Source organism: Quercus suber, unplaced genomic scaffold (assembly GCF_002906115.3).
Source record: "Quercus suber isolate HL8 unplaced genomic scaffold, Cork oak 2.0 scaffold_67, whole genome shotgun sequence".
NCBI classification, from domain to species: Eukaryota; Viridiplantae; Streptophyta; class Magnoliopsida; order Fagales; family Fagaceae; genus Quercus; species Quercus suber.
Window position 1 is genome coordinate 1,051,080 of NW_027069532.1, and position 14,040 is coordinate 1,065,119.

General features: G+C 31.1%; 1 long non-coding RNA gene across 1 annotated transcript; it reads left to right on the forward strand.

The window, feature by feature from the left end:
• Positions 1-10,712: 10,712 nt before the first annotated feature.
• LOC136067313 (uncharacterized) lies at positions 10,713-12,949 on the forward strand. Its single transcript, XR_010628788.1, has 2 exons — positions 10,713-11,540; positions 12,790-12,949. It is a non-coding gene; the product is annotated as an uncharacterized LOC136067313 (long non-coding RNA).
• The last annotated feature ends 1,091 nt before the right edge of the window (positions 12,950-14,040 follow it).

Sequence of the window (14,040 nt, forward strand, 5' to 3'; positions counted from 1 at the left end):
TGTACCAGACGATATTGTACACCTTCTTTCTTTTGATGTTCCTTAAGCAATGTTAGTTTCTGCTAGGCCATGTTTTGGTTTGGTTTCTCAAAAAAAAAAAATATATATATATATATATATATTTAAGCCCCCAAAAAAACTATGGATTTAACGTACAATAAAGACCACACATTGGAGTTAATTATAAAAAAAATTTAATTCAAAAATTATAATAGAGGTGGGGGATTTAAACACCAGATTTTTGTATAGAAATGCCAAAATGTGCCAACCAGTTCAGATATAGAGCTCTTGAAAAATAAATATAGTTAATGTAAGCCTCCTTGACAACTTCTCTGTATGTTATTTTAATTGTTAAATTCACACACACACACACAAAAAAAAAAAAAAAAAAAAAAANATTTGACTAAGTTAATCACTTGGCTAATTAATTAGGTTAATCTGGTTGGGTTAAGGGGTCTAAAACCGATCAGTCCTAATTGTCATAAATTGAAATTTAAAAATTACGTATTTCAATCTAGGATATGTGATGATATGTCTTCTACCATAAGTCCATACAAATTGTTTCATATTCTTTTGAAAATTTTAAGCTTGTTGGCCTGTGAAAGGAATTTAAAGGATTTTAGTCTTTCTCAGAAGATTGGTGTAATCGCTCAAATACACTCTGCTTCTCATGGATTTTCACCTACAAAGCCGAAGACTTGTGCTATATGGGTGAGAAAAGATTCTCTAAGGTGAGTGTTGTTTACTTGTCCTTGATTTAATTCTTTCAATTAATTGTGGACATATTTTCTTTTAGTTTTTGGTTGTTTTATTTTTCTTATGTTGTTTTGTTTAAAAAAAGAAAATCCAAAAACATTGAAAATTTTCAAAAAGACAAAAATATTTTGTTTTATTTGTTTTGAGGATTACATGAGTTATAATATCTCTCTTTTGATTTAGAACATGCTTGACATTGTGAAGATACTTGAATAGCATGTGTTATATAAGTACTAAGCTAATTATGATTTTGTATGAGTATGTACTAATTTGTACATGTACTTATAGGTTAATTAAGAAATTTATATTTCTTGTTTGTATACCCTCTATAGCTTAGTTAAGCACTATCATGCATAGCTTTGCATTGTTCATTTAGCATAATGTGTGCTTTTTGTTTTTGGTCAAAAAAAATTTTAAACCAAATTTTTTTTTGTGTTTTGTATTACATATCATGGATGTGTAGTTAAGGTTGGTCATATTATCTTTATATAACATGCTTGTGTACCTTGTTTAGTTTGGATGAACTTATTTTTACTATACTTTGTTAGTTTTAGCTATGTAGTGCATGTTATGTGAGAGTTGTTTATAGGTTTTTATCACATGATCTTGATTTTAAAGTCACATGCTCTTGATTGTTAGGACTAGAACCTAATGAGAAATGCATAAATAACCATCTCACCACTGTTTACTAGCCAATCATGAACACCTTAATTCATATCATAAGATTTTGTACTTGAGTCATAAGATTTTGTACTTGAGAAAGTGTAGCACATGCACAAAAAGAACATAAGGTGTAGCCTCAGATTAATAATAAAATTGGTGTGTACATTATTGAGTTATAATTAAGATGACACAAAGAAATAAAACTGGTGTGTACATTATCTAGCTAATATAATAATTTCACATTGCAAGCTTGTTTTCTAGGAGATGTGAGAGTTTTAGGATGTAACTCTTTAAGTGATAGTTACTTTCAAATTTATTTGATGAATAATGTTGAAATTGTGATTGATTACTATCTACATATCACCTCACATATATCTCAAGTTTTTACTAGTTGCACACACTTCACAAGTTATTCTTTGCTAAGCTTTGTACATGGAATTGTGTGTGAATCTAATTTGGCCATCCAAGATTATGATTTCTACGGTGTTTGATACAAATTATGTTCATTGATTGATTTTTTAGGGACAAAAAGTGTTACATTCTTGTTTTGGAAGATCTGAGTTGGATTCAAGTGTTTTTGAAAAACTTTTAAATTTATACTTATGCATTTCATTCATGAAATAAGTTGGTTTGAGTATTTATTGCTTAAAACTTCTTCTGTTTTTCAAAATTTTCATTTTTCCATATTTTCGATCGATAGAGGGTGTTTTCGACCGATCAAAAATGCGTTAAAATTTTTGGTTTGAATCTACCTAACTCAATTGGTATTCGATCGATGCTCAACCGATCAAAACTAAAAAAATTTCAATGTTTAAGTTTTTGACCAATTTTTTTTTCATGCATCATTTATGTTTAGGATTCACATGCATTACATTGCATTTTTTTTTTTTTTTTTTTTTTTAATCCATTTTGCAGTTTTGCAATCATATCTCTCATTTTTTTCACACATAACATGCATACACTTTGCTAAATTGGGTACTCAACTTGATTTAAAAATTAGTTCATTAATTTTTGAATCCTTTGTATATTATAGTATATGCTATTTTTATGTGTAAACTACAGAAAATATTTTTCTTAAGAAATATGATGGATAATCAATGTACAGATATTTTCTCTACTCATGCAACTATTTATGGGTCACATAGTGTCAAGTGTGCATTTATTGAAAGAGAGAATATTTGTGTTCATGTGTAACCTCAAGTTTTTTGGTTTGGATTGTTTCTTTTATTTATCCCCACATTCTAAAGTTTCCCCAAAACTGTTTTCTTATTTTTATAGGGGAAGAAATATGTTTTTGAAACCTAACAAGTGTTCATAAGGAGAGTTGTTGCTCTTCATAGGGGGGGTTGCCTCTATTTTCTATAGAGCTTGAATTTTGTGGTTCCTTAGTTCTCTTTTTTCTCTCATGATTACTGTCAATCTACTTTTTGTTTGAGCTGTCTTTGTTAATACGTGACAAAAAGGGAGAAATAGATGAAATGTGAGAATCCTGTTTAAAAAGGTTTTTAAAATGTTTTGTTTAGGGGGAAATAAAATTGTTTTTGAAATGGGGAGAAGATAAAATTTTTTTGATGTATCTAACTTAGGGGGAGAGTTAGAATTTACTTTTGTTTTTATATTGTGTTTCATATGTAAGGTTGAATTTAATCAACCATCTTGTTGGCTTTATTTCATGCCAAATTTGCTTGTATTTTAGCATTTAGTAACCCCGTATTTAGGTGGAAACCTTGTAAGGGTAGTGAGTGAGAGAGTATGAAGAAATGCTCAAGATTGTGCAAAAAAACAGGGACTTGCGACTGGATCTCGCGAATGGCTCGCGGCTTGCAAGTCGCCAAAAGTTGCACACATGCCAAGCATGCCAGAAGCTGAAGAGTCACGCCAACTGTTGCACTACAAGACAAAAGTCCCAGGCTAGCCAGACCGTTAGCTCGCGGCTTGAACTCGCGACTCAACCCAGCCGCGAGGTCAAGTCGCCAGAACACCCTGTTTGGGAAAAACTAATGTTTCACATTCCATTCTTATCCTAGTATAAATACCCCTCATTCCTACGAAATGTAGAGAGCTTCTAGAGAGAATTTTGAGAGAGAAACCCTAGAAAAAACAAGATTGCCTCATCCACAATCTTCAGTTAAGAAACTCTTCAAATTCCTCTACTCTCTTCCTTTCCATTGATACATCCTTTAGAGGTTCTTGACCAAATCCTTTTCTCACCATACCTACGATTGTGAGAAGGTTCATTTGGTGCTAAGGGAAGCAGTTTGGAAAGGACTAATGATTATTGGTTGATGCTATGGTTTACAGTACAATCCAATAAGCTAGAAAATAAAAAGGTTTAGCGCAACCTCATTGGAGTAAGAAGCTTGGAGGGCTTAATGAAAACAATTTTAAGAAAAACAACTATGGAACAATTCAAATTAAAGTATCAAAATCAATCAAGAGAACAAACCTTGGTCCAAGTCAACATCTCCCATCGGAATTTTACAACTGATCATCGATGCAAGTATATATCAATTCACACTTTGAATATTCACCGTTGGAACTATTTTCCTATCTCTCCTTAGTCATAGTTAATTAAAAAACAAGCAATCTAATTAACCCTAACTACTAAACAACCCAAGACAAGCGCTAAAGGTTTAATTTAGTAGCAGCCTTAAGAACTAGAGAGATCGATGAAGCTAAACAACACAAACACAAGCAGTTGCATTTAATTTAGTCGAGCATTCTTCCTAAGATCTAATAATTTCTGACACAGCAAATCATTAAATCTTGGTTGCTTCACAAGTTAAAGAGATCAAACAATTACGGATTTGATATCTAACCTAGCAGTAGATTGAAACAAATAATAAACTAGTAGGCCTCCTCATAATTAAACGAGACAATCATGAAAATAAGTACAGAAGAACATCCGATATTCAAAGCATAAATTGAACAATAAAAACAAATTAGATCTCACAATTTTACTGATTCCGAGGCTTCAGTTTCCTTTAACTAAGTATAAAAGTTTTAGCCACGTAGAGCCATGACAGAAAACTCAAAGGAGAAAATTAGAGAAGAGGGGAGAGAGAGGCGTGTGTGTGTGTCTGTGTAATTCTCCTCCCCCTTTTACACGTTAATTCCCCCTTTCCCAAGCCTAAAAAATCTCCTAAAAATATTCTAAATAATAACATCCAAATTTGACTAACTAAGGAGAAATATTAAAAATAAAACAAAGTCCTAATATAACTAGGAAAGTGATGTTTTTCAGCTGGAAATTTCGTGCATCAGATCTGGAGGCTTCCAAAAATAAACCGCATCAAATCCACGTATTAGAATTTCAAGCAAAGGAACATTCCAGAACATCAACAATGCAGGTACAGCAACTTCAAGCCCGATTTCAACCTTGATACGACCCATATCTCTTAAAACGCAAAACATAAACGTTGTAGAGCCTTGTCTTGGTGTTCCATAGCATCTTGAATCATTTCAATCATAGTTTAGATGAGAGAGTTATGCCTAGATTACGAAGCAATGTCAAAGCTGTCCAGAATCACCCAATTAACTACGTTTTGCACTTTATGCCTCCATTTGCATCCTAAATCAAAATATAAGAATAATGAGTACATTTAGGTACCAAATAAATATAAATGACTAAACATTAAGGGATAAAAATATGACATTTTGCATTCTCATCAGTGAGCAATGCAAGTCTAAACCCGAGGACACCATCCATGCTCTGTGGGCATGCAAAGAGTTGGAGGGAGTTTGGGGTTCACTATCCTGGGCTCGTCCCACTACTCTAGCTTGCCCTCAGAGCTTTAACGATTTATTGGGTTGTTTTTTGCAGGTACAAGAGGAGTTCAAGAAGGAGTTATTCATCATGGTGGCCTGGGTTGTGTGGAATCGTCGCAACGCACTGAAATTTGGCCACCCAACAGTAGGCGTGGATTGTATCAGCTCCAAGGTAGGGGCTCTACTTCAAGAGTTCCTGATGGTGCAAGCCTCCCCTGCTACGGCCCCCATAGTTGTTGCTCTTCACTAGTGAAGACCTCTAGAATACCCATTCTTCAAGGCAAATTTTGATGCAGCAATGTTCAAGACCAGCTCCTTGGCAGGTATTGGTGTGATCATTCAAGATGGCATAGGAGAAGCAATTGGAGCTCTAACAATTCCAATCCCTTTAGCCAACTCAATAGCAACCATGGAAGCCTTGGCTTGCCGTAGGGCGGTGCTGTTCGCCAAAGAAATAGGACTCTCAGATGTGATCTTTGAAGGAGATTCTGTAGAAGTGATCCAAGCCATCATCCAAGAGAATTCGGACCACCCTGACTTTGGTCATATTATTGATGATATCAGGATTTTAGCTTTAGACTTAAATTCATTTCAATTTTGTTATGTGAAACGTAATTTTAATGTAGTTGCTGATGCTCTTGCTAAAAGAGCAAAAAATATTTTCAGTTTTGACATTTGGCTTAAAGATGTACCAGACGATATTGTACACCTTCTTTCTTTTGATGTTCCTTAAGCAATGTTAGTTTCTGCTAGGCCATGTTTTGGTTTGGTTTCTCAAAAAAAAAAAACACCAAATAAATGAATTTTTATTTTTTTTTTAATTTATTTGTGACACATCAATTTCTAAACTTTATGTAGTAAATTTTGTAATATCTCATAGCATTGCTTATACAATTTTGGGCATTTTTATAATGGAATAGGCATTTTATAAATGGCAAAATTGGGTCCAATGTTGCAGTTCACTAGACCGATTAAGTTGATGACATGTGTCCACTTTTTGACCATGTATCATCATCGCAACAAGTCCATTTATAAAAGGGGTAGAAGTAGAACTATTTAAAAGGGGGCCTTATGTAAGACGGTAAACGAGTCAAGCGTTTTCAAGTAGTGCATGTTCAAGCATGACTCGTTCGGAAAAATCAAAAGCTCAAGCTTGGCTCGAGCTCATGACAAGCCTAAAAATAATGTTGAGCTTGAGCTCATGGGAAAGCTAAAAAGTTTGAGCTTGGCTTGGCTGGCTTGATTAATTAGTCAAGCCAAGCTCAAGCCGAATATCAAGCTCAAATTCAAGCTTAGGTCAAGCTTTTAAGCTTAAGATCTAAGAAAATTACATTATCAAATGCTTAAATCTATAAAATTAGAAGAAAAAAAATTAGTATACTCATTTTATCATGCATCTAATCCTACTTATGATTAGCCATTATTCAAATTAAAATTTTACATAATTAAATTCATTCATTCATCTTTCCTTGTCTATAACTTCAACAATTTTTTTAAAATACAATTTTTACATTCACGTTAGATGGTGAAGAATTAGAAAAATACTTGATTGTAACCATTATGAGTGGAAAAATACCAACATGTTTTATGTCTTTACATTAAATGATTAATGGGAAGGATCATATATGGAACATTTAATTAATTAATTTATTTTTAAATGTAACTAAAGTATAAAGTGGTTCTTGGTGAGTCTAGAGGGAAGGAAAAAATTAAGGTAATGGGTAGTGGTCCCATGTTGGCCATGTCATTATTAAGATATATGTAATAAGTATATTTAGCTACCACATATTAACTTATAAATGATTCTATACTTGAATTGTTTTGTATTAAGCCTTATAACTCATAAACTTGTTCGTGAACAATTTTTTTTGCTTAGACTTTTTTTTTTTTTTTTTTTTTATTAAATGACCCTAAAACTAGGGCTTAAACTTGGTTTATTTATAAACAAACAAACATGAACGAACTTTTTATCGAGTCAAGTCCGAGTTGTTTTATAATCAACTTGGTTCATTTATAGCCCTGGCCTCATGCCTAGGTCTTAAGCCACCACTAGTAACCACAGCCCATTATAGTGCCTAACTAAGCCAGCCCCCACAACCAACTCACTCTCCTAGAAAAGAGTAGTCAGTGTTAGTTTGGTCAAATACTCTAATGTACTAAATCTGTTGAGTTGATAACATGTGTTTACTTTGACCATGTGTTGTCAGTAAAACAGATCCAATACACTCGAGGCACTCGATCAAGTATTTTTATAAAAGGGATAAAACCATTTAAAATTGATATAGGCTTGGGCTTAAGTTACCTAGGCGTTCAACCACCACTAGTAACCACAGACCATTATGCTACCAAATTGGACCTGCAACCAAATTTTCTTAGCTTTCCTAGAGAAGAACAAACGCAAGTCATTGTGTGTTTGATATGTGTGTGTGTGTGTGTTTTTTTTTTAAAAGTGATGACATGTAGTCTAATCAGTGAGACCTACAGTTTTAAAATATTTACAAAAGTACCATTGAACAATGTTATTTGAAAATTGAATACTAGTAAGAGTAGTTTTCTACATTTAGTTTTTAAATGCCTTAAAATGATAAACGTAACTCAAACATTTTTAAAAAAACACTTCTACCAAACATGTTTTTTTTTTTTAGGCTCACAGTTTTCAATTTTAAACACTGAAACTGTTGTGTGAGTTATGTTATCAAACAAGCCCTAATAATTTGAACAAATTATATGAAAGCTAATAAAGAAGGCATTACTATTATAAAAACTAGTTTGTAACCCTATGCATATGCATGGATACATTTAAAGATATACAATAAGATACATAATATAATTCTTATATATTAATTTAAATATAATTGATAGTCATTTTTATATTTTTGTTAACTCTTTAAAAAAATTTGTAAGTATATTATTAGGTATAAAATGTAAATTGTCCATTTTTTTTAATTATTGTGAAGCACTTTTTATTTTTTTTTTTATGATTCATTTATTCTAGACTCTTTGGTTTTTGTACTTAATAACGCACTTGGATGAATATTTATGATGTGGTCCCACATTTGATTCTAAAATTAAGAAATAAAATCTTTAAGAATAAATAATTTATGACACATGGCGCAAAATTGGAACTCTAATTTGGATTTCTCTTAGCTTCACCTATTATTATATATATATATAGATATATAAATATATAGATAGCTTATAACTCGTGCATATGTATGGATATACTTAAAGATATACAAAAAGATGTATAGTATAATTCATATATATATAATTTAAATATTATTGATAGTCATTTTTATATTTTGTTAACTCTTTAAAAAGTCTTGTAAGAATATTATTAGGTATAAAATGTAAACTTTCCATATTTATTTTTATTACTTCTTAATTTTTGTTATTGTAAAGCACTTTATATTTTAATTTTTTATGATTCATTTTTTTTTAGACTATTTGGTTTTGTATTTAATAAGTCACTTGGATGAATATTTATAATGTGGTCCCACATTTGATTTTAAAATTAGGAAATACAACTCTCTCTAAAAAAATAATAATTTAGGACACATGGCGTAAAATTTGACTCTTATTTGAAAATCTAATTTGACTTTTTCTAAGTTTTGCCTATTAATATATATACTAGTATGTAACCCGTTTTACGTACAGGAATGATGAATTATATTGGTGCTATTGATGTTATTTTGGATTATTAAATATATAGGATTTAGTTCGACTAGAATATTTGGAGGTACTAAAATGAATTCTCCTTGCGATCTATATGATATTGGTTACACCAAGTTTCTCATTACACTGCTATTATGTATATAATTTTGAAAATCATTATTAGACACTACATATACAATATCAATTTACTATCAATGTTTGTGAAATTCTACTAAATACAACACAAAATAAAAGAATAAGTTGGTTCAATAGTATCTCCTAAATTGAATAAGGATAAGTGCATGGAATCGTTTAGCTCAGTAACAGTTTGTTACATTTAAGATCTTCACATACAAAATATCTAAATAGAATAGTATAAAAAATATACTCATTAGTTTGGAAAAAAAATAATAGAAAAAATCTAAACAATTTAATTTGTATGAAAAACTAACAAATGTAAAATCTAAGTTTGATTCTAATCAATTTTTCTCTAAGCTATTGACTACAAACTAATTTGTAATTAATGATCACAACTCCACTCAATGTTTTTTTTTTTTTTTTTTTTTTTAGATGTGAATTTTGAAAAATCTACTATTGAATAACATTTTCTTTGCATATCCTTTATGCTTGCAAAATTTCCAAAAAATTAAAATCATAGCTATATTCAATCAAATGTTTAAATTTTACTTTCTCAAAAAAAAAAGTTTAAATTTTAAGTTTTTGTAATCTAATGTTAATTGAAAAGTTAATAGCATTAGATAAATTTTGAAATTTGAGTGTCCAAAATTATAACAATTCTAAAGTTCAAGTGATTAATTATCAATTTGAATTTTTAATTTTTTTTTATAATACAATAGTTGGGAGTTGGAGGATTTTAATTTTGAAACTGAATGTCTCATTTAGAAATAGTAACTATAAATTTGGAGTTTGAAAGACTAAAATTACTCACTGTAGTTCAAATTTTCAAATAATTAATTTACATTTTTAAAACTTAAAAGTAATAAATTAAAATTAACAACAACATAAAAATTAAAAGTATTAAAATCCATTTATAATAAAATATTAAAGTCGGCAATTTTTTTTATTTATTATAAGCAAAAAATTGTCGACTTTTATTGGTTGAAAACAAGACAATAATGTAAAAAAGAACAGTAGATCACAACTGACATGAGAGGCCATAAGATTTGGACATTACTACAGGCCACAGCCAAACTTGGGACCTTTAAGCTGAAAAGCAAAACAACCCAATCTCGCCAAGGCCATAGAGTTTGATATCAGATTCACTCGATGGCCTACACCACCCTTCTAAGTTCTGAACAGAGTTTGATAAATGATAATCTCCACCACCAATAAGTGACCCACAACGACAAATGAAACTCAGAAGAACTCAGCTCATGCGTGCTGCACATTTTTTGGTTTGAAAGATACAATTGAGTTCAAACCTATGACGTTCACTTCATAATAATTGTTATTGGTATTGATCTCTTATTCGACTAAGTGATATGCCATAATGCCACTCTTTTGACTAATAACGATCTCCATTTACTCATATTTATTTTATTGAAGTTGGGTTGGCCATCCATTTTTATCATATAATGGGAATGGCTGGTATTCTCTCTAATAATGGCTTACTCTCCAAATCTGAAAGTTACATGATGGGGTTTTTTGGCTATATGTTTTTTAGTGCACGCCCGTATACACGTTGAGTAACAAGATAAGGAGATTCAATAGTTCAATCATTATGCGAGGGTGGAGGACAAGTTATGTCAAGTCCTTTTTGGATCAGTCACGTTTCATGTCAGAAATAGCAAATATCTGTTAGTTACTGTAGATGACCAAAGGTCTCAAAAAGCTGCTCCCCTCAAAAAAAAATAGGTTTAATTTCTAAGTTGCATGAAATTCTGTCAGGAGAGATTTGAGCACATTGTCTTGTATGATTTTTAATAAATCGTGGTTTTATGCTTTGACTCTGAAATTGATATGTATTTACTAGACATCTAGAGGAGTTTCCTTGTAAAATTTCATGAAGATTGGATGTGTTTAGATAGCCAATTTGCATTTTACAAATGAGGTATATGCTGCTGAAATGAGCAATTAAGAGTAAATGATAACTTTGACTTTGAGGATTTAACTCTAAAGTTAGGGTGAATGTTTTGAACTATAATTTAATATGCTTATCTTTTGGTATGTTTAGATCATAGATTAATTTTGTATAACTTGGTTCAAGATTTAGTACTCTAAAGGAGGGATTCTAAACCATTCGACGGTTGTATTTATGATGCTATTTGTTCAACATGTTGTATGTTGCCTTATGAGTGTATATGGTTATGACCATGCTTATAGGATTTTATGTTTATGCATGCATTATTGCCCTAAGTTCAATGCACCTTTTGAAATGAAGTTGGCTCTTCTAGAGGTATGATATTAATATGAGAAGTATGATATTTCTTTAGGTTGGTACATCATTTGTTGATGTGTGCATAATATGTTTGTAGGAACCTCATTGAGGGGGATTAAGATTTTCTTGATTCTAAGAGATAGACTTTGAGATGAATGTGTAAGTTTATGATAACGAATAATGGATAGTAATAAGCTCTAATATTTGGTCTAGGTGTTACCAATACCGAAGTCTAAGTTCCTTCGACTTTAGGCTCTCACTTCCTCTGCTTTCTGTAAGGGATAAGTTATATGGGCATTTGGTAAGTCATGAGATTATTTTAAAGTGTAATATGCATTAAAAGGTTTTTATTAAAGATATGACATGTAATCATGTTTTAGAACAAGATATATTTGTGAGCTTTCGAAACCTTATGTATATGATTTAAGCATATTGATGCTATTACTAATTTTACAAACATGATGTTTAAAGAAAACAATGGAAATGCTATTATTGTGAAATGTAGTGCAAACTATGAATTTCAATATGATGTATAAGTATGAAATGTTTTCGGGTTATGTCCTCTGATGATCTGAACTCTGCAATAGGGTTTAATTACTGGTTTTCCATGGAAAATGTTATTTGATTGGCCATTAAAGTGAGACTGGCTCTGTTGTACCCACCCTTGTTGGTTACGGCCAACTTATGGAGGATGCCAACCTACCCCCATAGTTGAAGATATGTATTATGATGTGATCTCGGGAATACCTGGCATTGTAGGGAATGCTAGGTACCTAGCATAGTAGTGCTAGAAGTCTCTCAAATAAGTACAGACTTATCAGATATGGACTAATCAATATGTATTTATGAACAACTATATTATGTTATTAATCATGAGAGAATGATTTTATTAAATGCATTGTGAAAAGGTTAAAAGCTTTCATGAAAAGAAGAAGTTTCTGATGAAAAGAAATGTTGTTCTTTAAAGATAAGAGTTTCTGAAGTTCTATTGTGCTTTAAAGATAAAGAATCTGATGAAAGTACAAGTTTATGTTAAAAAGTTATCAGATATCTGTTCTTTGTGAAACGATAAGTTTTATGACTATGAAAGTTATAATATTTTATGAGAAGAAGATTATAAAGAAAATTTTTCTTATTCGTCAAGATATTCTAGTTTAAGACAAAGTTACCAATTATCTGTTTCAAGTTAAAATGATTATTTTGTAATGAGAATGTGTGTATATATATATATATATATATGTATGTATGTATCTATGTATATGATTTTTAAACAATTAATATTATGTTTGGTGACTTTGGAAGAAATGAAAGAAATCCAATCCGAAAGGTTTTAGTAATATTAATTTGATAAGAAAAGGGAGAACTATAATTTTACTACGAAGAGAGTATAAGTTATTATTATAAATAGTATAAAATACTATGCATGAAAAGATGTTCTCCTATCTAAACAATTATAAAATGAAATTGTTTGATTTACATGCATTCTTATTAAAATTCTTATGTATCTTACCCTTACTGAGCTGTGTAGCTCACCCCTTTCACTCTTTCAGTCAACAGGTTTTAATTTGGAGCAGAGGGAGCCTTAGTTGAGTTTTGGAAGGACCTAGTTTTAGTTTGAGTCTTTGGCTATAATGCTGTTATGTAGGTATTTACATATGGACTATATGTGAACATTGACATATTATTAATGAAGTTGTGAAATTTGCACAAGTTATTTTATTTTTTCTTGTACAGGTTATTTTTTAATCTTGTTTGTATTTGATGGGTACTTATAACAAGTTACAGATTAGTTTGAGCACTAGAGCAATTTTTTGCTTTAGATTATTTTTGGATTTTTGAATATGTGTTGACAGGTTGTGCAAATGTATTGTTGACCAGTTATATACTATTGACATGTTATTTTTGGATTTATGACTATGTGATATGTGTATTTTAATGAGAATAATGAAACTCTAAAGCTGGTTATGAATCTGTGACACAGTGACAGGTTGTGATTTATGATTTGCGATATGTGTTTTTTTGGATTTATGAATATGTAACAGGTTGTGCATTTTTTTTTTTTTTGGGGATCAAAAGTTGGTTATGTAAGTATTTTAATGAGGACAATAGAAGGCCTAAAGCAGGCAGGCTATATGAGATTTTGTTGCTAAGCAAAAGCAGGTTAAGCAAGTTCATAAATTATGGGTGTGTAATAAGGCCCCTAAAGGGCCAAAATAGATTCCTAAAAAAGGCCCAAAAATGACCAAAATAGAAAAGGCCCAAAACAAGGCCAAATCTGGTTCCTAAAAAAGGTCCAAAACTGGTTTCTAAAAAAGGCCTAATAACAAAGAGCATAAAAGGCCCAAATAGGGCCAAGAAACAAATGGGCTTGAATATTGTATTTTTGTTAAAAAGCCCAAAAGAAAAATTTTGAAAAAAAAAAAACCAAAGGCCTTACGGGCCCAAACCCAAGGCATAAAAAACCAAAAACCGACCGAAAATGAAATCTAACAGAAACCGATTGATTTCCAATTACTTCGGTCGGTTTCGATTGAGAAATTCATAAACCAAAAATTTCAGTTTCGGTTGGCCGATTACACCCCTAGTGCTATTACTAAAATTTTACCATTTGAACTATAGTGACTGCCATCTATGCCAATGCATTGTAGCTCAAAAGTATACCAAAATATTAATATTTTATTGAATCCTCCAATTAAATAATGTTTTTCTTTCCTTTTCTATTTCCTATTTCCTCTCCTATAGCTTTCTCTTCGCCGTCTCCCTTTTATTTATTTTTTTCTCTTGTCCTCCACTCCTCGCTG